Here is a 26,701-nt window from a genome sequence, read left to right on the forward strand (position 1 = left end):
CTTCTTTTCCTAAAAATGTCTTAGCCATTCACAAACCTTATTCATTTATCGAATTTATAGAATCAGTTTATTAAGCCCCCTTAAAACACTCCTGGAATTGTCATTGGAGTTGATAGCATTTATAGAATAATTACGTGAAAATCAACAGTTGTATAATGTTGTCACCTCCTCCCTAGCTCTTCATTTATTTACATCTTATTTTATATCCCTTAATAGAGTTTCAGATTTTTCTTCATAAAGGTCTTGAGACTTTTTATTATGTTAATTCCTAGAAACTGTATAGGGTTGTGGGGCTTGGGGTTTTTTTCCTATCTTAATTGGTATCATTTTTAATACTTTATAACGAGTTATTCCTAGAGTACGTGTTAAAATCTCCAACTATAATTCTGGATTGGTGCCTTTTATCAGCATGTAACACCTTGCTTTGTCTTTGACATATATTTTTTCCCCTACACTTGTTTTGTATGATACTAAATTTGCTACTTGAGCTTCATTTACCTGGTGCATCTCTTTTCATCTCTTCATTTTCAATTTGCCTGTGTCCTTTTGTTTCAAGTGTGACTTTAGAAAACGAGTATGTCGCTGGATCTCAGGATTCTCTCACTAGCCCATCCCAGAGTCCTTGACCTTTGGCAGCCATCCTTCCCGGAGTTCCTGCCCCTCAGATGTCTCCTAATTGTTCTGAGTTCACCTTACTCCCTTAAGACTAACTGTCCCTTGGCTGGTGCTAGCTCTCCAGTAGAAAGAGGAGGCCCTACCTGCGCCTCTTCGGGTGAGTTGGGGTACGGAGACAAAAGTCCCTACCTAGGCTTTCCAGGCTCAAGCAAATCCTGCCCGGGAACCCTCTGGGGTGGGCAGTGATAGCAGCTCTGGTCTCATGGAGGTAGACACCCGGATCAATCAGTGTGTCTGTTTGTCTGCTTGTTGATGGACTGCCCCAGATTGTAAGCTTCTGAGCAACCCCAGTTCTGGTCTAGCCATACAAGCTAAGGTTTGCTATTGCACTGGGGAGCACCTCCCAGCTACCTACCTGGTTCACCCAGGGCAATGTGAGGGAGGGAGAAACCCCCAAGTAAAACCCAGTCCTAGTCCATCCCGGCTTTGGTTTCATGCCTTGTACCCAATGTTCCCCTTTCTTCAAAGAGTTTAGGGTCCGTTGCAGAGTGAGGTTCTGAACACTATCCTCGCCCCCTCTCCTCTCAGGCTTCTCCAGGGGTGGGATCAGAGGTTGTTGGCTTCCTTAACCAGAAGACTAATTCTGAAGAGCCTGTAAGAGATGTATTTTTTCTTGCAAGAAATGGTGCAACTGTTTGTTGCCTATAAATCAACTTAATTTAGATTTCGAGCTCATGGTCAGGCTAGTGGGAAAACACAAGCCCTTTCTCTCTTTATTTTCAATAGGTGATATATTTATATGGCTCAGAAATAAAATATATATAAAGTAATGCTGTGAAAATCTCCTTCTCACCCTGATATATAACCATCAATATTGGTTTCTTATGCATCTTTCCTGGATTTCACTACATATTTACAAGCGAGCATAAGAATACGATCGAAAGCGTCTGCGTGCACACACACACACACATTCTGATTTGCTCCCTTTTTCCACAAAATATGGCATACTGTACAATCTACCCAGCATTTTACCTTTGTTATCTCCCTCAAAATATCTGGTAGATCTTTCTCTACAGAGAGGTTGGTCATTCTTTCCTGCTATCCAGTATCCCACCGCACGCAGGGCTATGGTTTAACTAACCATCTCCCACTGACACCCACTGAGGTTGTTCGCGAACTTCTGCCCTTACAACAACGCTGCACGGAATAATACACAGACTTTAAACAATGAGGGGAAATGTAAAAACTAGCCTAGGCATTTCATTATGCTTCCCAGTGATTTCTTTCTCCTGCTGCTTTTTCTTCCTGCTGCATTTTTATCTTCCCGGAAGCCAAATGTTGATGCTTTATTGCAGTTTGCACTTGGCTCAGGGTCATTTTAGCAGTTGGAATTACACAGCAAAACAGAAAAATGTATATTTGTGGAAGTCCTCAAAGTGGCAACAACAGCAGCAAATCTCACATTTGTCCAGCATCTTCTGCAGCCCTGAGTGCTGAGAGGGCAGGCTGGTGGGAACAGGGCAGGCCCAGCACACAGGGACACAATCAGAGGCAGACCCCTTTATTCTGTCCCAGCAGCCTAAGAAGCCCAGGGTGTGCCAGTCAAGCTGCTCTTCCCATGGTTGAGGACCACCCAGAAGGCACCCAGGAATTTTTTCCTCCACCCACTGGCGCAGAGACTGGAAAGAATGAAAAGCAGGGATTCCAACTGATACCTGCAGCCAGTGTTCAAAGCAGCATTATTCACAATATGCAAGGGGTGGAAGCAAGCCCCACGTCCCCTGACCAGTGAATAGATAAGAAAACATAGCATATGCATACAAGGGCATGCTATTCGGCCTTTTTAGGAAGGAAATTCTGGCAAATACTACAATATGGATGAACCTTGAGGGCATTACAGTACATGAAATAAGCCAGTACAAAAAGACAAATAACTGTGTGATTCCACTGATGTGAGGTACCAAGGGGAGTCACACTCAGAGAGACAGAAGGGCGGATGGCGTGGCGGGCAGCTGGCGGAAGGGAGCAGGGAGTTACTGTTTGATGGGTACAGAGTTTCAGTTTTACATAAAAAAAAAAAGTTCTAGAGATGGATGATGGTGATGGTTGTATAATAATGTGAATGTACTTCATGAGACTGAATTGTACACTTAAAAATGGTTAGGATGGTGAGTTTTATGTGTATTTTACCACCATTTTAAAAAAATGTCTAAGAGTTTAAAAAAAAAAAAAGCATTGGCAACCCCTTGATTGAGGTCAGTCTTTGTGGAAGCAGCTATAAAGGAGCTTTTCCAATCAAACGCTGACCTCAGGGACAAGTACCACGCTAGGTTAGACTCATCGGGGGGGGGCGGGGGGAGAAACACGGTCTAAATAGGCCAAAATAATTGAAAGGAAATTCCTTGTTACTTTTTTTAACTTGAGCCTTTTTAAAAATATGTGGAACCTCCAGCAATATTTCTTGTCTCCGCAATTCTCTGGAGCCACTTGAGAGGCCCCTTCTCCCAAGGCTCCCCCTCCCCTTCCAGCCCCTGGAGCTTCCTCCTTTATATTATGTAATGCACCAACTTACCCCTTCTGATAACAGCTTCCCCTTCTCTCCGGACTCAGAGTCATCCTTACCTCTCTTCTCTCCCACCCAAACCCATTTCTCACTGAAAATCCTCTGGCCTCTGGACCAAACTATGTCCTCAGGCTAAAAGTCAAAACTCTAATCATGGTGGCATGGCCCGGAACAATCTGCCCATGACCTCTCTCTCCCTTTGCTCCCTCCCCACAGCCTCCCCAGCCTCCCTGCCGCGCTGGGCATGCCCCACCTCGGAACCCTTGGAGCCTTCGTTCACACTCATTGGCTCTCTGCCCCCCCTCACCCCAGCTGTGGCCCAGCTCCCTGCACGGCTCATGCCCTCACCTCCCTCTGGTCTCTGCTCAGTGGTCGCCTGTGTGAGAAGCCAAGCCTGACCACCCTTTCAAGGTCAAACACCCCTCCCAGACTGTTCATCTCCCCTAGCCCCCATTGTTGGTTTTTTTTTTCCACTGCATTTACCGTATCCTAGAATACCCTATATCTATATATCACTTATTTATTATGCTTATTGCTTATTATCTACCACTCTTCCCACTAGAATGGAGCTGTCGAGAGAAACGATCTCTGTTTTGCTCAGGACTGCATTTCCCGTGCCTGGAATAGAGCCTGGCTCAGACTAGGCTTGCAGCAAATCTTTGCAGAATGAGCAAGTGAATGAACCCCAGACCTGCACCACAGGAGCCCAGATTGTCCCCAAAAGGCAACAGCAGGGCTCTTATGTCCGTCTGGGAAAGAGGAGAAAATCTCTCTCGCAACGACTTTTATCCCAGCACCTGAATGCATTCCTGGACATCTACCTTATAACACAAGTCTGCCTAATAAGTGAAGATTAGACCTTATAAGTGAAGGAGTACCACCAATTTCAGTACCCAAATTGATATCTCTATTAAAATCACATTTCTGCCTAGTGAAGACACGAAGAATAAAAGATGCACTTGGCCCAAGAGAAAGGCTTCCCCAGGTTGTCGCAAGGACAGGATGAGATTGTCCATGGCGACAGCTTCTTCTGGTGCCTGATAGATACTGGGTGCTCTCTGAAAGGCAGATTCCATTATTTCTTTCATTTCTCCCGAATGCACCTCAGTGCTAATCCAGGGAGCACCAAAATTATCAGACAGGTTGATGCCAGCGTAGATGTAGATTTAGTCTCTGATATTACATAAAATTCATTTTCCAATATTCTGCAATGTAGCTAAAATTACAATATAAATTGTATAAATATGTATTTACCTAAGGAGAAGGAAGAATACATTGAGAGTAAAATAAATTGAAGACATCTAGTGTGTGCACGCGTAAATATTATATGAATATATTTTTTCAATGCATTAACCAAGAAGGTAACAGTAGTCAGGTTAACAGACAGTTGAATCAGGAATACAGTTTCAATTAATGGAAATTGTTATTAAAGGATTTTCTGATAGAGAGAATGGTACATTTAATGCATCAGTTTTTCTTAAAAGGCAGAACTAGGAAGCAAATTTAAATGGGTCAGGGTAGTAAGAGCAGTAACCTTTACTATAAGGAGAAAAAAATCCTTCAGCCAATCCTGGTGGTTTATTTGATCCTATCAGGGTCTGATTTCTCTGGCTTTTTGGAAACTTTTCAAACTTTAATGTTCACTTCTTCCTTTGAAGGAGGAAGTTCACCAACTCTTATACATACTTAAAGAGATGAATTTCTAAGCTCTCTTCTCTGATATAAAATGTACACCACCTCCTCTCCTTTCATGTACGGTTCCCACTGGGGCAAACCAGGCACAAAATGTTCGAAGAAGCCTCAGCTATTATTAAGGAAGAAATACATGGCCGCTGATCAGGCTAAAGAAATACATGGGTCAAGAAGATTTTAAAATCTGGGGCGCCTGGGTGGCACAGCGGTTAGGCGTCTGCCTTCGGCTCAGGGCGTGATCCCGGCGTTATGGGATCGAGCCCCACATCAGACTCCTCTGCTATGAGCCTGCTTCTTCCTCTCCCACTCCCCTGCTTGTGTTCCCTCTCTCGCTGGCTGTCTCTATCTCTGTCAAATAAATAAATTAAAAAAAATAAAAATAGGGGCGCCTGGGTGGCACAGCGGTTAAGCGCCTGCCTTCGGCTCAGGGCGTGATCCCGGCGTTATGGGATCGAGCCCCACATCAGGCTCCTCTGCTATGAGCCTGCTTCTTCCTCTCCCACTCCCCCTGCTTGTGTTCCCTCTCTCACTGGCTGTCTCTCTCTCTCTCTGTCAAATAAATAAATAAAAAATCTTTTTAAAAAAATAAATAAATAAAATAAAAATAAAAAATATTAAAAAAAAGAAAGATTTTAAAATAAGCCCATCCATTGTCTTCTGTACATCAGCTACTTTACGTTCATGAGCTCATTTGGATCTCACGACAACCCTTAAAAGTGTAACTGTTATCATCCTTATTGTGCATTTTGGGGACACTAAAGCTCCAAAAGGTAAGATTATATGATGACTAACTGGTGGAGAAAGGAGGTGAATGAGCACAGCAATCTGTTTCCAGAGCCTGTGCTCTCAGCCACGACCCTGCGTACCTCCCAAGCGCTCAGTGAAAGGCCTGCCCAGGCAGATGAGCCACGGAGCATGGAGCATATCTCCTCTGGGACCAGTGAGCGGAGCACACCAGCCCTGGGTGTGCAGGGACCTCACTCAGGGCAAACGCTGGTCCTTGGGAAATGTTCCCTCTAAGAGAGATGTGTCTGGTAAGAATTCTAAAGGCACAGGTGTGGAAGCAGCTGTGGAAATGCACAGTAGTGGGCTAGCCCATGTAGGCAAAGGTCTGTTCAGTAGAAGGCATTCTTGTCAAGTAGTGACTTCAGGAGTGATTTAAAGCCACTCAGCACTTTCCATGATGTGTTTTAGTGTGTGGTTTTCTTTGGATTTACCCAGCTAAGGGTTTATGATGCTTCTTGAAACCATTGTTGGTTTTAGAAAGCCCTCATTATCTCTTCAAATACTGTTCCTGTCCTAGTCTCTGTCCTCCTTGCCTTCAAGGACTCCAAATACATGTGTTAGATCTTCCGTGATATACCATACGTGTTTCACACTCTTTCCTGTGTTTTCTACCCCTTTCCTGTATGCTTCAGTCTATTTCTTTCTAACCTACCTTCTAATTCACTATTCCTCTCTTCAGCTACATCTTATCTGTTATGAAACCCACTATTCAATTCTGTATCTCCAATTCTATACTCCAAATTGTCATCTAATTTCTTGATAATACTAATCACCACCATTTTTAAGTCTGTAATAATGCCAGTGTCTGGATCTATTGTAGGTGTGGGTTCTTTTTTTCTTTTTTTTTTTTTTGGTTTTCAGTCATGTAAAATGAACATTGTAAATGAAAAATTACACAGAAAATTTGAAGCTCTGGGTGATAGCATCTTCCTTCCAAAAGGACTTGTTTTGCTTCTTGCCGGCAGTTCACACAAGGGCAAATCACCTTAACATAATCAGGGATTAAGCGGATTTAAATCTGAGCTTCAGGGGTGCCTGGGTGGCTCAGTCAGTTGGGTGCCTGACCCTGGACTTTGACTCAGGTCATGATCTCAGGGCCTTGAGTGTCAGGCTCCCCACTCAGCAGGGAGTCTGCTTGAGATTCTTTGTCTCTGCCCCTCCCTGCCCCCCACCCTCCCACCTCCTCTAAAATAAATAAATAAATCTTCAAAAAAAATCTGAGCTTCAGTCTTTGTCAAGGCAGCTCTACTTCTGGTTCATCCCTTTCTAAAGGAAATCCTGCAGTTTTTATCAGAATCCTCCTCCTTGGTGTGCTGTAAGCTAATTTTGTCCCCTCGGTCTCATAAAGATGCCGAAAGCTCTGAGGTCACCTTAGCAGTATCTCAGTCACCACCTGCTGCTTTGGAAACTACCTCAAGGATAGAAGTGGCACCAAGTGTCAGACTTACTTTGCTGCACTTCCTTCTCTCTGGAATCTCGGTCCCTCCAGTCCTTGCTCCTTTAGTAGGTCTCTGTGACTGCCAGACATTATTTGCTATGTATCATATTTTCTAGTTGTTTTTAGTAGGGTGGCTGGTGTGCCATAAGCTAGTCCCTCAATACTGAAAGTGGAAATCCCCCTCATGGCATTGTACTGAAAAATGTGATGAGTTGGGTACTGAAAATTGGGGGGGGGGGGAGCGCCTGGGTGGCACAGCAGTTAAGTGCCTGCCTTCAGCTCAGGGCGTGATCCCAGCGTTATGGGATCGAGCCCCACATCAGGCTCCTCCGCTAGGAGCCTGCTTCTTCCTCTCCCACTGCCCCTGCTTGTGTTCCCTCTCTCGCTGGCTGTCTCTATCTCTGTCAAATAAATAAATAAAATCTTTAAAAAAAAAAAAAAAAGAAAATTGGGGGGAGAGGGGGAGCCAACAAAGGAACAAGTGTATTCTGGATGACAAGATTACACGGCAAGAAAACACTGGATGGGCTACTCTGCTCTCCCTCTTCCTGTCTCATGTGCATAATTTGGATTTAAGAGCCTCTGGAAGGTAGATAAGAGAATCTGGACAGGTTTGTGAGGAAACAATACCTACAGCCAAGAACTGTATTTCCTGAAATTAGAGCTGTACCTTCAAGGGCAAACTTCATTTTTAAATAAGAGTAAATACATGAAATGCCACAGATACTACAAAAGGAGTTTAAACTGGTGTAAACACTGGGTACATGAATCAGACCAGTACTAAATCTTCATTTACCTGAAGGAAAACGAATGAATGCAACACAAATCATATGCAGCACACACATGGGATAACTAAAGCTTTCTGAAATATAAAGCCTTTCCAGAAGATTGGGGAAGGCTCAGAAACCGTATCATTAGGCTTCCATGACCAGATGGGCAAGTCACATTTAAATGACATCCACTGGTCAAAAGAGTTTGTGGATTTAGATGCAAAATGCCACCTTTTGGTAAACATATCCCTTCTAGGTGAATCGGACTTGGAAGTCACTGTAGGTGTGTTAAATGGCCACTGGGTTCTAACAGAGGAATGCCTTCTAGAATTCACATTTCCCACAACTGCCAGTTTTACTTTTTTTTAGAATTAATTTTTGGCTTGAAAATAGAAAACCACCTCACTACCCAGCTAAGTAGCTGAGGTTTATAGTTTTTTTTTTTTTTTAAGATTTTATTTATTTATTTATTTGAGAGAGAGCACAAGCAGGGAGGAGAGGGAGAAGCAGGCTCCCACTGAGCAGGGAGCCTGATATGGGCTCGGTCCCAGGATCCCAGGATCAGGACGCAAGCCGAAGGCCGCCGCTTAACCAACTGAGCCACCCAGGCGCCCCAGTAGCTGAGGTCTAAAATCTACAAGTAATGTACAGTTTGGGTGGATACCAACACTGCCATGTTCAGGGAACAGAATCTTGAGGATGATTTTGAACCTTCAAAGAGGGTGTACAAAGACAAATAAAGTCAAGTGAGGAACGTCTTATTTCCTGAGCAACTTCCTGCTTCATCTGACCTCAGAGAAATCTTACCTGCTCAGCGATTGAATTTAAAACTTCACTTAAATGTTCACAAAGCTGTCTCTGAAAGGAGGTTCATCAAAAGGTTGATCTAGCTGCTATGTCTGTCTTTCTACACACATACATACACACACATATATATTTGGAAATTTGGAAACAATTCAAAAATCAACTAATAGGGGATTGGTTAAGCAAAAATTGATTTAATTTTATAGAAGATTTTTTTTTTAAAGATTTTATTTATTTATGTGATAGAGAGACAGCCAGCGAGAGAGGGAACACTGCAGGGGAGTGGGAGAGGAAGAAGCAGGCTCCCAGTGGAGGAGCCCGATGTGGGACTCGATTCCGGAACGCCGGGATCACGCCCTGAGCCGAAGGCAGACGCTTAACGACTGCGCTACCCAGGCGCCCCTATAGAAGATTTTTTTAATAACACAGAAAAATTCGAGAAATAATAAATGAAAAAAGCAAGTTCCAAACATTATAATGTGATTTCATTTTTATAAGGAAAAAAAATGGTGTGATTTTTATTTTCTCATTTATGCTTCTCTGCATTTTCCAAATTTTCTAATCTAACATGGTGTCAAGAGCTCCTTCATATTTACAGATTTCAGGGCCTGGCAGAGTTACCAATAATATGCTGATACAAAATGTGTTTCTAGGGGCACCTGAGTGGCTCAGTTGGTTAAGCATCCAGCTCTTGATTTCAGCTCAGATCGAGATCTCAGAGTCATGAGATCGAGCCCCACATTAGGCTCTGTGCTCAGCAGGGAGTCTGCTTGAGATTCTTTTTCTCTCCCTTACCCTTCCCCTCCCCCCTTGCTTGCATGCTCTCTCTCCCTCTCTAAAAAAAGGAGAGAAAGAGAGATAGAGAAAGGAGGAAAAAAAATGTATTTCCAAGGAGAAGGAAATGGTGCCACAGAAAGACGGCTGGTCTATGATGGGAAGACGTGAGCTCCAGTCCCAGTTTCATCATTCACTCCTGAGTCATTGTGGACAAGTCACATTGCCTGAGAACCATCTGTAAAGATGGAGATGATCACCCCTGTCCTGCCTTCCTCCCTTAATTTGCACAAAGATCAAATGCAGTGAAGTTCGTGAAAGCAATCTGCCACGGGGAAAGTGCAAGCCAAGAAAAGAAATAATTGCAACTTTATTAAAGATGTTCTTAACATTCTTGTGGGCCTGACTGAAGCTTATAAAGTTAAGGCTCTATATTTTACGTCAGATAAGACATCCATCCCTATCGTGCACCTGTTCCCTCAACTACAGACATGGGACCCTGCACAGAGCACCAAAGTGGGGGTGTTGGACAGGTAGGTAGCACCAGCCAATAAAGAAAAAAAAAAAGATATTTATAAAACCCACTAAAGTAAAGAAACAGCTGTCCCTGGCCCCAGTGGCACATTATCAACAGTTGCATGAGGCAGGAAAAGGTAAGAATGTTACACCCAAATACGAAAGATAGGATAATTTTTTAGATGACTAACATAGTCCTCTCCCTTCCAAATCCACTAAAAAAAAAAAAAATTTTTTTTTGATCAACACTTAGAGAGATTTTGTCCAAACATGGGAGGAACATAAGAAAAGCCAGAAGTAAAATCTTGAACTTTCATCTCATTTTTCCCATTTTTGCTTTCTCTACTCTGACAATTCCACCACTCAATCACTGTGTGATCTTAGACAAGTCACTCCACTTTCCTAATCTCAGTTTCTTTATCTATAAAATGGGCCTGTGCCATTCCTATGCCACAAACGTTGAAGTGATATATCAGGCTTTCATTCAGTTTTTGGGTTCCAGATGGACACAAATGGACTTGGACTCTGGAGATCGGCTCTAACGCTGGCTTTATTGTTATCTACAACCATGAGCAAGCCCACCTCCACCCCCCACAATGTTCAGATTACTCAGGACTGGTTAGGAGGATCCTGAGCCCCCAACTCCATCCACAGTTCAAGCCACACACATCCATTATCCCCCAGACTGGTTTATATAGAGGTGACCTCCAGCCTACCACCAATAGGAATGCACATGGGTTGTTGTTGTTGTTGTTGTTGTTTTCAAGATTTTATCTATTTATTTGACAGAGAGAGAGACCATGTGAGAGCACAAGCAGGCAGAGCAGCAGGCAGAGGAAGGAGAAGCAGGTTCCCACTGAGCAGAGAGCCTGATGTGAGGCTCAATTCCAGGACGCTGGGATCATGACCTGAGCCAAGGGCAGACGCTTAACCAACTGAGCCACCCAGGTACCCCAACATGGGTTGTTTTTATACTTACAAAAATAAACACAGTACATTAAAAGGATTATTCACCACAACCAAGGAGGATTTATTCCTGGGCTGCAAAGGTAGTTCAACATCCACAAATCGATGTGATACCTCACGTTAATAAAAGAAAGGACGAGAACCATATGATTCTCTCAATAGATGCAGGAAAAGCATTTGATAAAATACAGCATCCTGGGGCGCCTGGGTGGCACAGCGGTTAGGCGTCTGCCTTTGGCTCAGGGCGTGATCCTGGCGTTCTGGGATTGAGCCCCACATCGGGCTCCTCTGCTATGAGCCTGCTTCCTCCTCTCCCACTTCCCCTGTCTGTGTTCCCTCTCTCATTGGCTGTCTCTATCTCTGTCAAATAAAAAAATAAAATCTTTAAAAAAAAAAAATACAGCATCCTTTCTTGACAAAAACTCTCTGCAGTGTAAGGATAGAGGGAACATACCTCAATATCATAAAAGCCATATACAAAAAACCCACAGCAAATATTATTCTCAACGGGAAAAAACTGAGAGCTTTTCCGCTAAGGTCAGGAACATGACCGGGATGTCCACTCTCACCACTGTTGTTCAACATAGGACTGGAAGGCCTAGCTCAGCAACCAGACAACAAAAAGAAAGGTATCCAATCAGCAAGGAAGAAGTCAAACTTTCACTCTTCACAGATGACATGATACTCTATGTAGAAAACCCAAAAGACTCCATCCCAAAACTTGCTAGAACTGACACAGGAATTCAACAAAGTGGCAGCATATAAAATCAATGCACAGAAGTCAGTTGGATTTCTATACACTAACAATGAAGCAGAAGAAAGAGAAATCAAGGAATCTATCCCATTTACAATTGTACCAAACCATATGATACCTAGGAAAAAACCTAACCAAAGAGGCAAAGGATCTGTACTCTGAAAACTACAGAGCACTTATGAAAGAAATTGAGGAAGACACAAAGGAATGGAAGAACATTCCATGCTCATGGATTGGAAGAACAAATATTGTTAAAATGTCCATGCTACCTAGAGCAATCTACAAATTCAATACAATTCCTATCAAAATACCATCAACATTTTTCACAGAGCTGGAACAAACAATCCTAAAATTTGTATGGAACAAGAAAAGACCCTGAATCACCAGGGAAATGTTGAAAAAGAAAACCAAACCTGGAGGCATCACAATTCCAGACTCCAGCTGTATTACAAAGCTGTAATCATCAAGACAGTATGATACTGGCACATAGATCAATGGAACAGAATAGAGAACCCAGAAATGGACCCTCAACTCTAGGTCAACTCATCTTTGACAAAGCAAGAAAGAATATCCAGTGGAAAAAAAGAGTCTCTTCAACAAATGATGCTGGGAAAATTGGACAGCCACATGCAGAGGAATGAAACTGGACCACTTTCTTACACCATACACAAAATTAAACTCAAAATGGATGAAAGACCTAAATGTGAGACAGGAATCTATCAAAATCCTAGATGAGAACACAGGCAGCAACCTCTTCGACCTCGGCCGCAGCAACTTCTTGCTAGACATGTCTCCAAAGGCAAGGGAAACAAAAGCAAAACGAACTACTTGGACTTCATCAAGATAAAAAAGCTTTTGCACAGCAAAGGAAACAGTTGACAAAACTAAAAGGCAACCTACAGAATGGAAGAAGATATTTACAAATTACTTATCAGATAAAGGGCTAGTATCCAAAATCTATAAAGAACTTCTCAAACTCAACACCCAAAAAACAAATAATCCAGTCAAGAAATGGGCAGAAGACATGAACAGGCATTTTTCCAACGAAGACATCCAAATGGCCAACAGACACATGAAAAAATGCTCAACACCACTCGGCATCAGGGAAATACAAATCGAAACCACAAAGAGATACCACCTCACAGTGGCCAGAATGGCTAAAATGAACAACTCAGCAAACAACAGGCATTAGCAAGGATGTGGAGAAAGGGGAAGCCTCTTGTACTCTTGGTGGGAATGCAAACTGGCGTGGCCATTGTGGAAAATAGTATGGAGGTTCCCCAAAAAGTTAAAAATAGAGCTACCCTACAACCCAACAAATTGCACTACTAGGTATTTATCCAAAGGATACAAACATAGTGATTAGAAGGGGCACATGCACCCCAATGTTTATAGCAGCAATGTCCACAATAGCCAAACTATGGAAAGAGCCCAAATGTCCATTGACACATGAATGGATAAAGAAGATGTGGCATACACACACACACACACACACACACACACACACACACACACACAGAGGAATATTACTCAGCCATCAAAAAGAACGAAATCTTGCCATTTGCAATGACATGGATAGAACTAGAAGGTATTATGCTAAGCGAAATAAGTCAAAGAAAGACAAGTACCATATTATTTCACTACCAGAGAGGGAGACAAACCATAAGACACTCTTAATCATTGGAAACAAATTGAGGGTTGTTGGAAGGGGGGGGTAGAAGGATGGGGCATTAAGGAGGGCACTTGTTGTGATGAGCACTGGGTGTTGTAAGTGATGAACCACTAAGTTCTACCCTCAAACTAATAATATACTATATGTTAATTAAATTGAATTTAAATAAATAGATTTGTACTGACCTGTCCACAGGTTTTTACTGCCCAGTAAGACTCCTTATGGGCAAGACTAGAAATGTGTGAAATTTCAAGTCTTCCTCCTTCTTCTCCAACTTCTTCCCAAACTGACCATCTTATTTGTTTTCCAGTTATTCAAGCTAAAATATTCCCATGATGAAAATCCAGTGTATATAAATCTTTGTCCATTTTAAGACTGTTTCTGAAAATGAAATTATGGGGTTACGACCATTTTAAGGCTCTTGATATACAGTATACCAAATTGTTTTCTGGAAAGCCAGGAAGTACAAATTGATATTCCTATCAGCAATGTAAGAAGTTACATGCCCATCTTTTTTTTTTTTTTATTTGCCATTATGAGGAGTTTAAAAAAAAAAGGGTCCTTCTTTTTACTTTCTAATTTGTATTTTTGAGATAAGCAACAAGGATGAACGTTTTCTTTCAAGTATACTAGTCTTTTTTAGTGAATTATCTGTTCATGTCCTTTTCACATTTAAGTTGCTAAGTCCACCCTAAGAAAATTTGTGAAGCAATTTCCTCTATAGCTGAAAGGGGTGGGAGACTTAACTCGAGACAGAAAAATAAAAAGTGACCACTTTCTTTTAAGCTGGTTGGGGTTCACACTATGCAAAATGAAAGAACACCTACAAAATAAAAATGACTTTAAATATTCATTTCCCTTTGAGGCTTGGCCATAGGAATATAATTCCAGTTTTCTGCACATGATCATTCTTGCTATTCAAGAAAGCTTTCCCGGGGTGCCTGAGGGGCTCAGTTGGTTGAGTGTCCAACTCTTGATTTTGGCTCAGGTCATGATCTCAGGGTCATGAGATTGAGCCCCATGTTGGGGTCCACACTCGGCAGGGAGTCTCTCTCTCTCTCTCTTTCCCCCTTTGCCCTTCCCCCCACTTGTATGCATTCTCTCTTTCTAAAATTTATGGATGAATCTTCAAAGAAAAGAAGAAGGAAACCTTTCCAAAACTTTAAGATATGCCAAGGAGAAGACTGTTGATGTTCTCTCAGCACCAAAGAAAGCAGATGTGGCTCTGAATTCCAACCAGCGGACTGGATTTCATTCTCTGCATAAGTCGCAGCACGTGTTTGACTAGAGATGCCCAAGGATCAGAAACCTGAATCTTCATGTTTTTTTTTTTTTCTGGAGGAGCCTTATTGAGACGTAAAATCACCAATTCAGAACTCATTATATTTGACAGCAGTTGAGATGAACTATCATTTTCAAGTAACAAAACATTGCCATTTTATAGAGAATGAAACTCCAGAGGGTCCCGGCAACAGAAAGTGGTGACAGAGGAAGATGATGATACGCAGTTGTCGAGAGCCCACAGCCGTGCGAGATGCAGGTGTTGACAAAGCTGATGTGGGAAAAGGGAAAACAATGTAGGGCCATCTAAGCTTTGATTCTGAAACTTGCTGGAAAATAAAAAATGGCAACAGAAAATGAATTCTGAAGGAAGTTCAGAGAAAGGTGTTTGAGCTAAAAATAAATAAGGCAGGCATAGCCTCAAGGGGTAAAAAAGCAACTGTCCACTCCAGCCGTGTTTCAGATGCAAGACTGCAGAGCTGCCTGCCCCAACGCCGAACGAAGTAACAGAGGCCCTCCCACTCACGCATGTGACCAAAACACAACCTAAAGAAAGCTTAAAGAGAATGACAGAAAAGGAACACTTCAAAACAGGCAAATGAAGGAATTTCCAGATGGCATCCAGAAAAGTCCACCTAGCAAAAGGGATCATGGGTACCACTTAAAGAAACTGGTTTTGACCCCAGATGATACGTTGGGGGAAATTTTTGTATCTTTTCACAGGGAAAGCTTTCTTTTGTCTTCAGAGGAACACAACACATTAAATCCAGCCCCGTGGAGTGAAGGTGAAGACCCCCGCCTATCAGGGACACCTCACGAGGTAACTGCGAGATTAGAGGCGGCACCTGTGCCTCCGAGTGGCTCACTGACCTCCCCTCGCCAGGTGATCAGTCACACATGGATGCTGGAGAGCAGAAGGTAAACCTGTTTTACCTCCCTTCTCTTAGATTACGGAGGTTCGGGCGAGAAACCATAATTCTAACATTGCTATTCTGTCTGGGGCGGGGTCCAAGGTTGCGGGCAGTGTGGCAGGGGCTGCAGGTGCCAGCAAAGAGGAACGGAGAAGGGTCTGCATTTCGGTTCACCTCCCTTGAACATTGTTTAGGACATAGGATGGAATCCTGTTAATCATGTCCCCCTCTGAACTGTGCTTTTTGAGTAACACCTAAGACCAAACTGAGGTACACAGGCCCGGGGAGGCAGCGCCCACATGGGGCCAGGCAGGTGGGAGCAGGTGGGACGGGGCCCTGGTTCCACACGGAGGCGGGAGGTGCAGCTCAGGGCGGCACAGCCCACAAAGGAAAAGCAACTGGGGAGAATGAAGAGCTGGCTTGGTGCATGGAGGGAACAGAAGGCAAAGCCAGAGAGAGGCTGGGGAAGACGACAAGGAGGACGTGAGATCTGGAAAGAAGGAAAGCCCCTCGGTGGGATGGGTGTTCAGGGACAGCCAAGGTTTCGGGATGGATGCTGAGCCAGGGCAGTGTCGAGGCTGCCCTGGGGGGAAGGAAAACTGGTAATGGAAGCGAGAATGGAGAGCCAGCCCAAGGAGGGTCAACGGGGCCGTGGTCACTAAGCTCAGGGTGGGCACACAGACTAAGCCACTTTCTACACGCGGAGGTCAAATAGACCATCCTGCATTTATGCCGCCCTTCTCAGTTCAAAGGGGAGCTGTGCAAACATCTAGGTCCTATTTAGACCAAGATTTGGAATCTTCATTAACAAGAGGTTTTTAGCCCTTCCTCAAAGAAAACAGCACTTTAGGCGAAAACAAAGCAAATTATAATCCACAGCTCTTAAAACGTATCCTTTTCTTCCATAGGTATCGTTTCAAGATGTTTTGGCTGATGCAATGAGATAAGTTTTGTGACTGCCTGGGCGTTTCCAGAGGCAGGCAGTCAATCGCAAGGATTTGAAAGGACTTCCCTTATTTTTATTTTTGAGGTTCAGGTGCACTTTTTTCAGCCCTGCCACTAACTGTGTGGTCCTGGTAAGACAGCTCGCTTCAGTCCTCTCATCTGTAAAATGGGGTGGATAACACCCACCTCCCACAGGCTCCTGTAAAGACTACAGGAAAGAGCTAGAGCGTGCACAGCGCCTGAACCACAGGGCGCCCACACCCCCCAAGTGCCCACCCCAGCTCTAGCCCAGACAGGAACGTCCAGAGATCAACAGCAGCCTCGTTCACCTGAAGCTTCTCCAGCAGGTAGAAGCGCCCTGCAAAAACAGCTTTGTAACTCCTCACCAATAAATCCACCCTGGAAAGGGAAGCAAGTGGGTTTCAGAGAAGCAGCACGATCTGAGAGGTGGTGGGGAAAGGAATGTTTAGCTAGGAGCGAGCACTCGCCAGTATTCCAAACTGTGCTCCCTTCAACGGGAGTGAATGCTATTAAAAGTTGTCTTTAAAACCACTGTAATGAAAATCATACTCAACACACTCATACTTTTTCGCATTTCACGCACAACCACCTAATTTCTTCCAATGGCGCTGAGCCTGCCTGCGATGCCCTTGCCCACCTGACAGCGTCCCACCTGTCCTGAATGCACTCCCCTCCCCTTGTCACCTGGCTACCACCACCTACCTGTCCCTTGGGCCATCTCCTCGGGAGTCCGTCCCCGACAGCACCACCGAGGCCAGGGGAAGCGGACACGAGGATTCATTACACCATTCTCCATAGTTCTGAGTATGTGAAAATCTCCAGGGTGCCTGATGGCTCAGTCGGTTAAGCGTCTGCCTTCAGTTCAGGTCATGATGTCAGGGTCCTGGGATCTAGTCCCACGTCCCAGGGCTCCCTGCTTAGCTGGGAGCCTGCTTCTCCCCCTGCCTCTGCCCCTCCCCCCCCCCGCTCATGCGCATGCTCACGCACCCTCGCGTGCTCGCTCTCGTTCTCTCGCGCGCTCTCTCAAATAAATAAAACCTTGAAAAAAAGAAAATTTCCATAATACAGTCTCTTATAAGTCACTTTTTGACATAAGAAATGACAGAAAAACACAGTGGGTCATCCCAAGTATACCGTTTCCCCCTGTGCATGACCAAACTGCAGCTCACCCCCTAACCAATCCACCAGCTCACGGCTGGGTCCTTGATAATCCCTGGCGTGTTTTCTGTGTCTTCACACGGTGTCATACATGCTGAACATATTTTATGATAATTTCCTAGAATATTAAGCACATATACTCTCCAAATTCGCTCCCCTTGACCTGAGACGAAAAGAAGGAAGTATCTTATCTCATGAGCTCCCACTGGTGTTAACATGAAGTCATTTTCCGAGTGTTCCGTGGGGCCGATGGGTTTGGGGAAAATCTAAAAGGGTTGGTGTTTTAAAGCAGAAGTTAAGAGGGAAAAACACGTTTTCTTGATCCTTACCCCAAAACAAGCTTCGAGAACCAGGGCACGCAGAGGTTACACGCAGGCGCTAAGATCCTGCGGACCTGCTGATCAGCATTAGCGTCCCCGCCCTGCCCCCCACCCTCCTTTCTAGTGCCCGCCCCCTCCTCCAGGCTGCCACGCTTCACACCCCTGAGGAGCCGCTAGCAGCTCTCAGCTTCCAGAAACCTGGCCCAGGGACAGAAAGTGGCAGCGAGCCGGCCATGAAGGCCTGGGTCTTCCCTGACCTCAGTGCTCCTGGTGACACAACAGTAACATCGGTAAGCACAAGCGACATTCTGGGTGCTGCCACGGGCCTGGCGCTGTCACGCACACATTATTCATATTTCCGTTTGGTCTCACAACTCAGGTCAAGGAATTTCATGGCAGAGGAAACAGACCAAAACCAAAACCAAAACCCAGTTTGCCTGCCGAGGCGTTAGGAGGAAAAGTCTTGCACGAGGAGCCACAGCTAAGAGCCTGGACACAAAGACAAGCAGGTGGATACCAGAGCTCCTTATGATGCTATCAATTTGGAGGTGAAATGCCAGGACAGGGCTGATCACTTGCTGGAAGGAGAACAGACATCTCGGCGAGATGCTCCGCAGGGAGACGGACAACAGCAGGCACACCGTGTCGGCACCTCAGCTCCACATGGAGCTAAATTCTATCAACTCCTCTGAGAGGACCCACCTGCAGAACTGACTCCTACGAAGCCAGAGAACCAACCTACCAAGAGACAAGAACTGTAACTTAGAAGAAAACCGAACACTTAGGGTCTGCGGTTCAGTTCACCCTCTTCCCAGACGCCAAAATCTACACGGGAAGCCAACTCACCACCAGAGTATTGCTTGGTAAACCCTAAGGTGGTGGGATGCCTCACGTCATAGAAACCTACAACAGTGGCAAGATAAATACCAAGGCCAATCATCCTGGGTTTTCTGGGACAGTCCTGATCGCCAGCACCGTTTATAGTCAGACCGTATGTCGTGAGTGACTATCTCACACATACGATCTTCCTGCCAGGATGGTGGTTATCTACCCTCTGCCTCATTGCCAAGGCTCTGTGTGGATCACATCTTCCAATAACATACTTACCTCAAGTCACTATAACCTGTGTAGTTTGTTATAATTACACTCTGGTTTTGAGAAAACTTGGTACTCAAGAAACACACAGGTCTGTCAGAGCTGGAAAGTATTTTCTCCTTGGTACACGTCAAGGTAACCAGCCAGGTTACCATCATCAGTGTTCTGAGGACTCCGACCTCCACCTTCAGACACTGATGCTTTTTTGTCCCACACTTTGCATATGAAACCCTTTCAGAAGAAGGAGAGACTTGACCTTCCTCACCTGGGGAAAGTGAGGGCATTAACCCGGATTAGGGGCTAGAGTAGGAGGTTCCAGGAGGGGATAAGCTCTTCCTGGGGAAAGGGGGAGGTCAAGCTTGACTCAGATGCTCACAACTAGATTATGTTCGGAATTTGGTCAAAGTTCTCACCTGAAAAAGGCTTCTGCCTCTTTTTAAAAGTTTATAAACCAGGGCACCTGGGTGGCTCAGGCGTTAAGTGTCTGCCTTTGGCTCAGGTCATGATCTCAGGGTGTTGGGATAGAGCCCCACGTTGAGCTCCCTGCTCAGGAGGGGGGAGCCTGCCTCTCCCTCTTCCTCTCTCCCCATGCTCATGCTCGCTCTCTTGCTCTAACAAAATAAAGTATTTTTAAAAAATAGTTTACAAACCACTGATCTGGACGGTCCTCCACGGTCTCTTCCAAGTGTTAAGATCATGTTTTTGAGTCTTAAAGTTCTCTTACTCAGAAAATATTTGGAAAGTGCCTTACTATGTGACAAGACTGCTAGGCATGGTGGTATCGACAGTGAACAATATGCTAATAAGTGCAGATTCTGCCCTCATGGGACCTACTAACAGTTTTGCTTTTTTTGTTTTGTTTAAAGAAATGGAAGAGTAGGGCGCCTGGGTGGCTCAGTCAGTTAAGCATCCGACTCTTGATTTCAGCTCAGGTCATGATCTCGGGGTCGTGGGATCAAGCATGGAGCCTGCTTGAGATTCTCTCCATCTTCCTCTGACCGCCCACTCCCATGCACATGTGCTCTTTAAATAAATAAATAAAATCTTTAAAAAAAAAAGAAAGAAATTGAAGAGTAATATACATAAATGTCCACAGGCAGAGTCACCAAAAAACTAATTCATGTTTCAAGTGTTAAAATAAAATTTCAAGATTCCTGAAACTCAGCTGGTACACATTTCTTCTTTGGACATTGGCTCAAGTATTTCTTCTCTGCCCACAATACTCAGAAGACATAGTCTGAATGATGCTGCTGAAACCAGTTTTAAGGTGAAAAGTCAAATTAGACTGGATTTTATTAAATATATATAAATAACCCTCATTTTTCTTTATTTCATCAGTTTGGGGAAGTGGAAATTAAGTGAAAAGCAGTAGTACTAGGTGTCCAGACGTGAAGGCCAAAAGGTAGTCAGTGAAACTGCATTCCAGCCCCAATCTGCCACTCGATCTGCAGTCAGAGAAAGGCATGCAGCGTCGTGTCCTTGGCTGCAGAATGAGGCAGCTGGAATGAATATATGTTGCCTGAGATCACGTGCAGCTCTAAAATGGTTCTGTCCTAATTCAATTATTAGGAGCAAATGCTATGAATTAACTACATACGGCAGGCACTCACAATGAAAAGTAAATGAACGATGAACTCACAGGAATATTTTTAAGGAAGACGAGAAACGCTTGCTGCTTTTTAAAAATGCAGTTACTAGTTTATTCACACTAATTAGAATATATACACAAAAAAATGTGTATCATATGTTGCTTCCAAAATATTCTATGTTCCATGAGAACTATGTAATAAAGTGTAAAATGTTTCTACCGCATAACAAAAGAAGAAAAATCAGCATTCCCACATAGTATTAGGAAAATATTTAAGATAATTTGAAGTTATAATAAAACAAAGTGAAATATTACAGAACAGTCTTTTCAGGAAGTAGATTTATAGTCTAGAAGCAATACATTTCATACTTTGAAACACTTTGGTATAAGTGAAATTAATACAAAGCAAAAAAAAAAAAAAGAAAGAAACTCTACTTTGGTTCTCACATTAATTGAAAGTTTAGCAACGAGGCAACTGCAAAGCTACCTCAGATGACAAAATGGAAAACCTCCCCTTTGCCCCCCCAACACCCCCGCTAGCGGACATGCATGTCCTGTGAGAGCACTTCCCAGGACCTCTGTGCTGCAGGAGCATCTCACTTCCACAACCATGTGCTCAGCGAGTGCTTGAAAGGCTTCATAAAACCTCAGATTCAACTCGGAATATAAGCGATCTTGGCTATTTCCTCTTAGACACAAATGACCTTGCAGTAAAGCAGCTCGGAACTACAACTCACACTTAAAGTAGAACATAAATTTTTGGAAAATCATAGGACTACAGTTTCTCAAGAAGTCCATACTTGAATAAAAGAACATACTACATTAATTAAAAAAAAAAGCAAGTTTAATAGCCCATTGACGATAGGTTTTTAAGAAACAGAAATAACCGTCTGCATGCCACAAATATTTCTTCATTGATATCACGCATTACTTTGACAGCTGTACAACTAACCTGATCTGAGGAATTTTAATTGCATCATTTTTAAAATTACATTTTCTTATCCATACTGTCCAAACGTGGTACTGATTTTCTTCATTGTCTTTTTGTTCTGTATGTTTTCTTTCAAATGACTTCCTACTTGTGAGAATTCTTTCTGAGCAAATGTTGATGAACCACTTTTCTGTCATCCATCACAGGAGCAAACTGGGAATGTCCTCTGAGAGTTTTCTCAGCAATGTCATTTCTACTCCAACTTTCTGGAAAGACAAGAAAGTCTTTAAAAGAAAAAAAGAATCCTTGGTGAACTTTGCAAACTTACAGTAATAATATACTAACGCACTGTTGTTCCTTTCTGAAGTAAAAGAATATTCTGTCAGGTGCTCAGCTTTACTACACCTGCACTGTTAATTAACTGCCTCCGAAGAACACGGCCTGTGAGCACAAGGCTTCAGGGCTTCTGAAGGGACAAAAGTACGGCCGAGAGTGTCCAGTGAGATCAGCTAGCGTGGTAGAGCTTCGGAACAAAACGAGTACAGAAAGTAAAAGAAAAAATTTCTGTCAAATTCATGTGAGGCTTTTTAAAGAACAATTCTAAAAAGGACTAAAGGAGATAAACATAAAGAATTACTCAACAGAAGTGCTCTATACTTACATGAACCATGTACACAACTGTCGATATTCTAAATTAATTATTTTATAGTATTAAAACAGTATCAGGACCTTAAGTTCCTGCCCAAATTTTACAACCAAGTATAAGAAGAAAGAAAACAATGAACAGTGAACAAATTATGTGTGAAATGAAAGGTTCTTAGCTTTTCATATTAGGTGATATTAAAATCTTGGAACTACATTGTTTGGGTTTTGTTTTGCTTTGTTTTGTGGAGAGAGACTGTGAGGGGAACTTAACTCATTTCAAAATTCATTTGGAACAAGAGCCAAGACTTATGGCGTACTAAGACCCTGCACTGCCAGACGGTAAAATCTATCAAGTTACAATCACTAAAATACATTTCACGAAGTGTAAGACACCATCAATGTAAGATGCACCATTATTTTATGTATCCATGAAAAGAAAAGGAAAGGTGCTCAGGATACAGAGTCTAAAAGGACAGAGTCCACCTCAAAAACTGGGGACACTGGATGGCTACAGCTTCAATGAAAGGTAGAAAAAAAATAACCCTTCCTCTAAAAGGGACAACAAAGAAGTCTGCACACGTCTTCTTTGACAATGGGAAGAGAAGAAAAAATATTCCTTGGTATTTGAACTGGTCCTCCAGTCCTGCCAGCCCACAGATTTTGTGGTCTGAATTCACACCAGTGGCATAGCCCAAAATATCTCAAGCAGAGAAATTAGTTTAAGAGGACTCAGGGCTGGTAATGCACCCCCTCGCCCCACCGCAGTAAATGGCAGAAAAAAATGCAAACCACCTCGAGAAGAACTCAACCGCCATCTAGGCAACAGCTGATTAGATGATGTGGTCCAAATTTAAAGATAAAATGTGGAATTTATAGGACTTGAAATCAGTGAAATATGGTAGTCTGATAAATAAGTCAATAGGAGAGATGTCCAAAAGCCCAGAAAATAAACACTGGGTACACTTCTCGTGATGAGCACTGAGTTATGTTTAGAAGTGTTGAATCACTACATTGTACACCTGAAATGAACTTAACACTGTATGTTAACTACACTGGAATTAAATTTTTTTTAAAAATCAATTTTCTCGGGGCGCCTGGGTGGCACAGCGGTTAAGCGTCTGCCTTCGGCTCAGGGCGTGATCCCGGCGTTCTGGGATCGAGCCCCACACCAGGCTCCTCCGCTAGAAGCCTGCTTCTTCTTCTCCCACTCCCCCTGCTTGTGTTCCCTCTCTCGATGGCTGTCTCTGTCTCTGTCGAATAAATAAATAAAATCTTTAAAAAATAAAAATAAAAAAAAAATCAATTTTCTCATCAAAAAGAAAAGAAAGAAAACAAATACTGGGCATATAATAAAAATGTCAAACCAGAGCATATCACAGAAACATCAATGACAAAAGGGTACCTTTCAATATATGCCACAGGCAAAAAAAACTAAGAAAAAAAGTTAAATCCCCCTGTATTCTTCTAAACTATATTCTTCTAAACTATAAAGTTAAGTGAAAAACAAAACCGTTTAAGAACAAAAAAATTAACCATAATTATTGAAATGATAATCTCAAAAGACTAGGCTACCTATTTTTAAAACATGCTCTCTATCCACCCAAACCCCCCAAAATAAAGCAAAAATAAAAGGCAAATGTCAAACTGGAAAACAACTCTGCAGTGACAAAGGGTTTATATCCTTAAAATGTCATAACTATAAATCAGAAACAAAAATACCCTACACACCACACCTCCACACCTTTTGCTCAAAGGCCAAGACTAGGCAACTGACAAGAAAGGCAAATGGCCACTGAAATATACCAAAAATGCTCCATTTCACCAGTGATGGAAATATAAACTAAAACAATGATAACAATCCATGGCTATCAAATCAGCAAAAGTTCCTAAAATGGTAATACCCAGTGTTGGCAAGGATACAGGAAAATCAGCACTTAAATAGACATGAAAATTGGGCAATCTTTCTGAAACGCAATTTTTTTTTAAAAGATTATTTATTTATTTATTTATTTATTTATTTATTTGACAGAGAGACAGCCAATGAGAGAGGGAACACAAGCAGGGGGAGTGGGAGAGGAAGAAGCAGGCTCCCAGCAGAGCAGGGAGCCTGATGCGGGGCTCGAGCCCAGGACCCTGGGATCACGCCCTGAGCCGAAGGCAGACGCTTAACGACTGAGCCACCCAGGCGCCCCTGAAACACAATTTAACAACAGGTGTAGATCAAAATCCTTGGCAAATGTGCAACACTCTTAGATACAACAATGCCGTATACAGGAATGTATCCCAAACAGATATGTGCAAAAGGTACATGCAACTATATGTCAGATTTATAATAAAGTTGGAAATACATCTAAACACCCAACGATGGTAGATGACTGAAGTACTTTAATAACAGAACTATAAAATGGAATACACTGCAGCTACTAAATATCACGTATCACCAGAGCATTGTTCATAGTAGTAAAAGATCAGAATAACCTAAATGCCCATCAACAACGAATTGGCTACAAAAACTATAGTGTAGCAGTCAATGGGATACTACACAATCGTTACAAAGAATGCTACAGCTCTTATGTTCCGATAAATCTACTTCTCTCCGTCTGAAATGATCTTCTTTCCCCAGATACCCACCTAGCTTACTTGCTTCAATGACACGTTACCAGTGAGTGTCCCTCACCATCTTATACAGAATAGCAACTTGTCCCATCCCAAGTGCGCTCCCTCTCTCCCTTACCCTGCTGCTCTATTTTTACCATCTGGCACGCTGCAATCATTTATTTATTGTCCATCCTCCTCCAGAGGAAAGAAGATCCTGTCTGTATCAGTGCCCACACTCCCCTCCTTCATCTGCTACCGGGAAAGATGCATCCCTGCTCCTTTCCTAAGGGTAAATGCTTCACTTGGCCTTGGCCCCTTCCCACACTTCCTTTTCAAGTATTTCCCTCCATGATTACCCCCTTTTACTCTTGCCTTATCAATTTCACCCCCCAATACTGGATCATTCTCAGTAGCAAACACACCTTAATATCATAAAATGTCCCTGCCATCTTATTTCTATTATCTTTCAGAGAAAACTCTTTCCTCTCTGACCCTTACCTCTCCTCCACCCACTTTACCTCTGCCATGACACGAAAACACCTTTGCTCGAGGTCACCAATGATGTCCTACGTTCGCCTCAAGCCAATGGCCAAGTCTTGGTTCTCCTCTTCCTCGACCTCTCTCTCAGCAGCACTGGACACTGCTGGCTACTCTCTCTCGAAGCAATCTTCTCTCAGCTTCCCTGAGATCACAAGCCCCCAAATCTTCTTTCACTTCTTTCACTCCTCCTTGTCCACCAGACCTCTTCTCTTCTCCACCTACACACTCCAAGGTAATCTCATCCCATTTCTAGCTTCAAATGGCCACGTATATGCTGATGACTGATTTTAAGGTCATTACCTTGAGCTCTGAGCTTCAGACCATCAACTACTGACTTAATACAACAAAACTATGGATTCCCATCCCCACACCTCACAAAAAAACTATGCTCTGTTCACAAGCCTTCTCAGGAAAAGGTACCATAATACACCCAGCAGCTCACATCAAAATCGTAAAAGTCACCCTCAACTTCTTTCCTTCCTTCCTCATGATGAACTTATCTGGAAGTCCTGGACTTCCCTCCCTCCAAAACACAAGTGCACTCAATCATCTCTCCCCACCCCTACCACTAGAGCCCTGGTCAACATCACCACCAGCCTCTTAACTGTTCTCCCTTCCTCCCTCCTTGCCCAGCAGTCTTCCCTCCACCCAGCACCCAGAGAGCATTCCTTCTGAAGTCTAAGCCAAGTCACATCAATCTTCCCATTAAAACCCTCCATGTTTCCATTTATACTTAGAGTAGAACGCAAAGGCCTTCCCAGCTTCCTCAATCAGGCCCGCCCACCTCTGACTCCTCTCCTCCTGTGCTCCCCCCTTATTACCTCCAGCCCTAGTGGTCTGCTTTCTGTCCCTCAAAGGTGACATGTCTGTTCCCATCTCATGACCTTTGCAGCTGCCCTTCCTTCTGCTTGGATCATTCTCCCCATATCCTCAGATGTTCACCTCCTTCTCATCTTTCAAATTTCAACTCCAATGTCATCATCTCAGCAAGGCTTTCCCCAGAAGCAACCCATCACTCACAACATTTTCCTATTTTATCTCCACAAGACCTATCAATATCTGAAATTTACTTATGGATTAGAGCACAGGTTTACTATTGATCTCCTCCCAGTAGAAGGTAAATTCTTTAAAGGTGAGAATGCTACCTTATTTTCCACTTATCCACGGCATGAAAACTTACTATGTGCCTGGCACATAGTAAGTACCAAATATTTATTTGGTACAAATGAGAGACTATTTCGTAATTGAAAATCTGAACTGGGGTAGCTTTTGACATTACCTTTAGTTTATTTTAGTACTGTAATAACAGAAATGGTGA

The 26,701-nt window shown here is 43.2% G+C and overlaps 1 protein-coding gene across 4 annotated transcripts in view; it reads right to left on the bottom strand.

The window, feature by feature from the left end:
• Nucleotides 1-20,754: 20,754 nt before the first annotated feature.
• Nucleotides 20,755-26,701, bottom strand: part of SEC23IP (SEC23 interacting protein) — a 42,489-nt gene continuing 36,542 nt past the window's right edge. For 2 of the 4 annotated variants that reach the window (XM_026494270.4, XM_026494273.4), the window contains exon 19: nucleotides 20,755-21,866. The gene's annotated coding sequence lies outside the window, so the exon portion shown is untranslated. Of the gene's footprint in view, nucleotides 21,885-26,701 lie in introns of all 4 variants that reach the window. The other 2 variants (XM_026494272.4, XM_026494271.4) reach the window with 2 other exon arrangements.

The sequence above is a fragment of the Ursus arctos genome, unplaced genomic scaffold (assembly GCF_023065955.2).
Source record: "Ursus arctos isolate Adak ecotype North America unplaced genomic scaffold, UrsArc2.0 scaffold_7, whole genome shotgun sequence".
Classification (NCBI taxonomy): Eukaryota; Metazoa; Chordata; class Mammalia; order Carnivora; family Ursidae; genus Ursus; species Ursus arctos.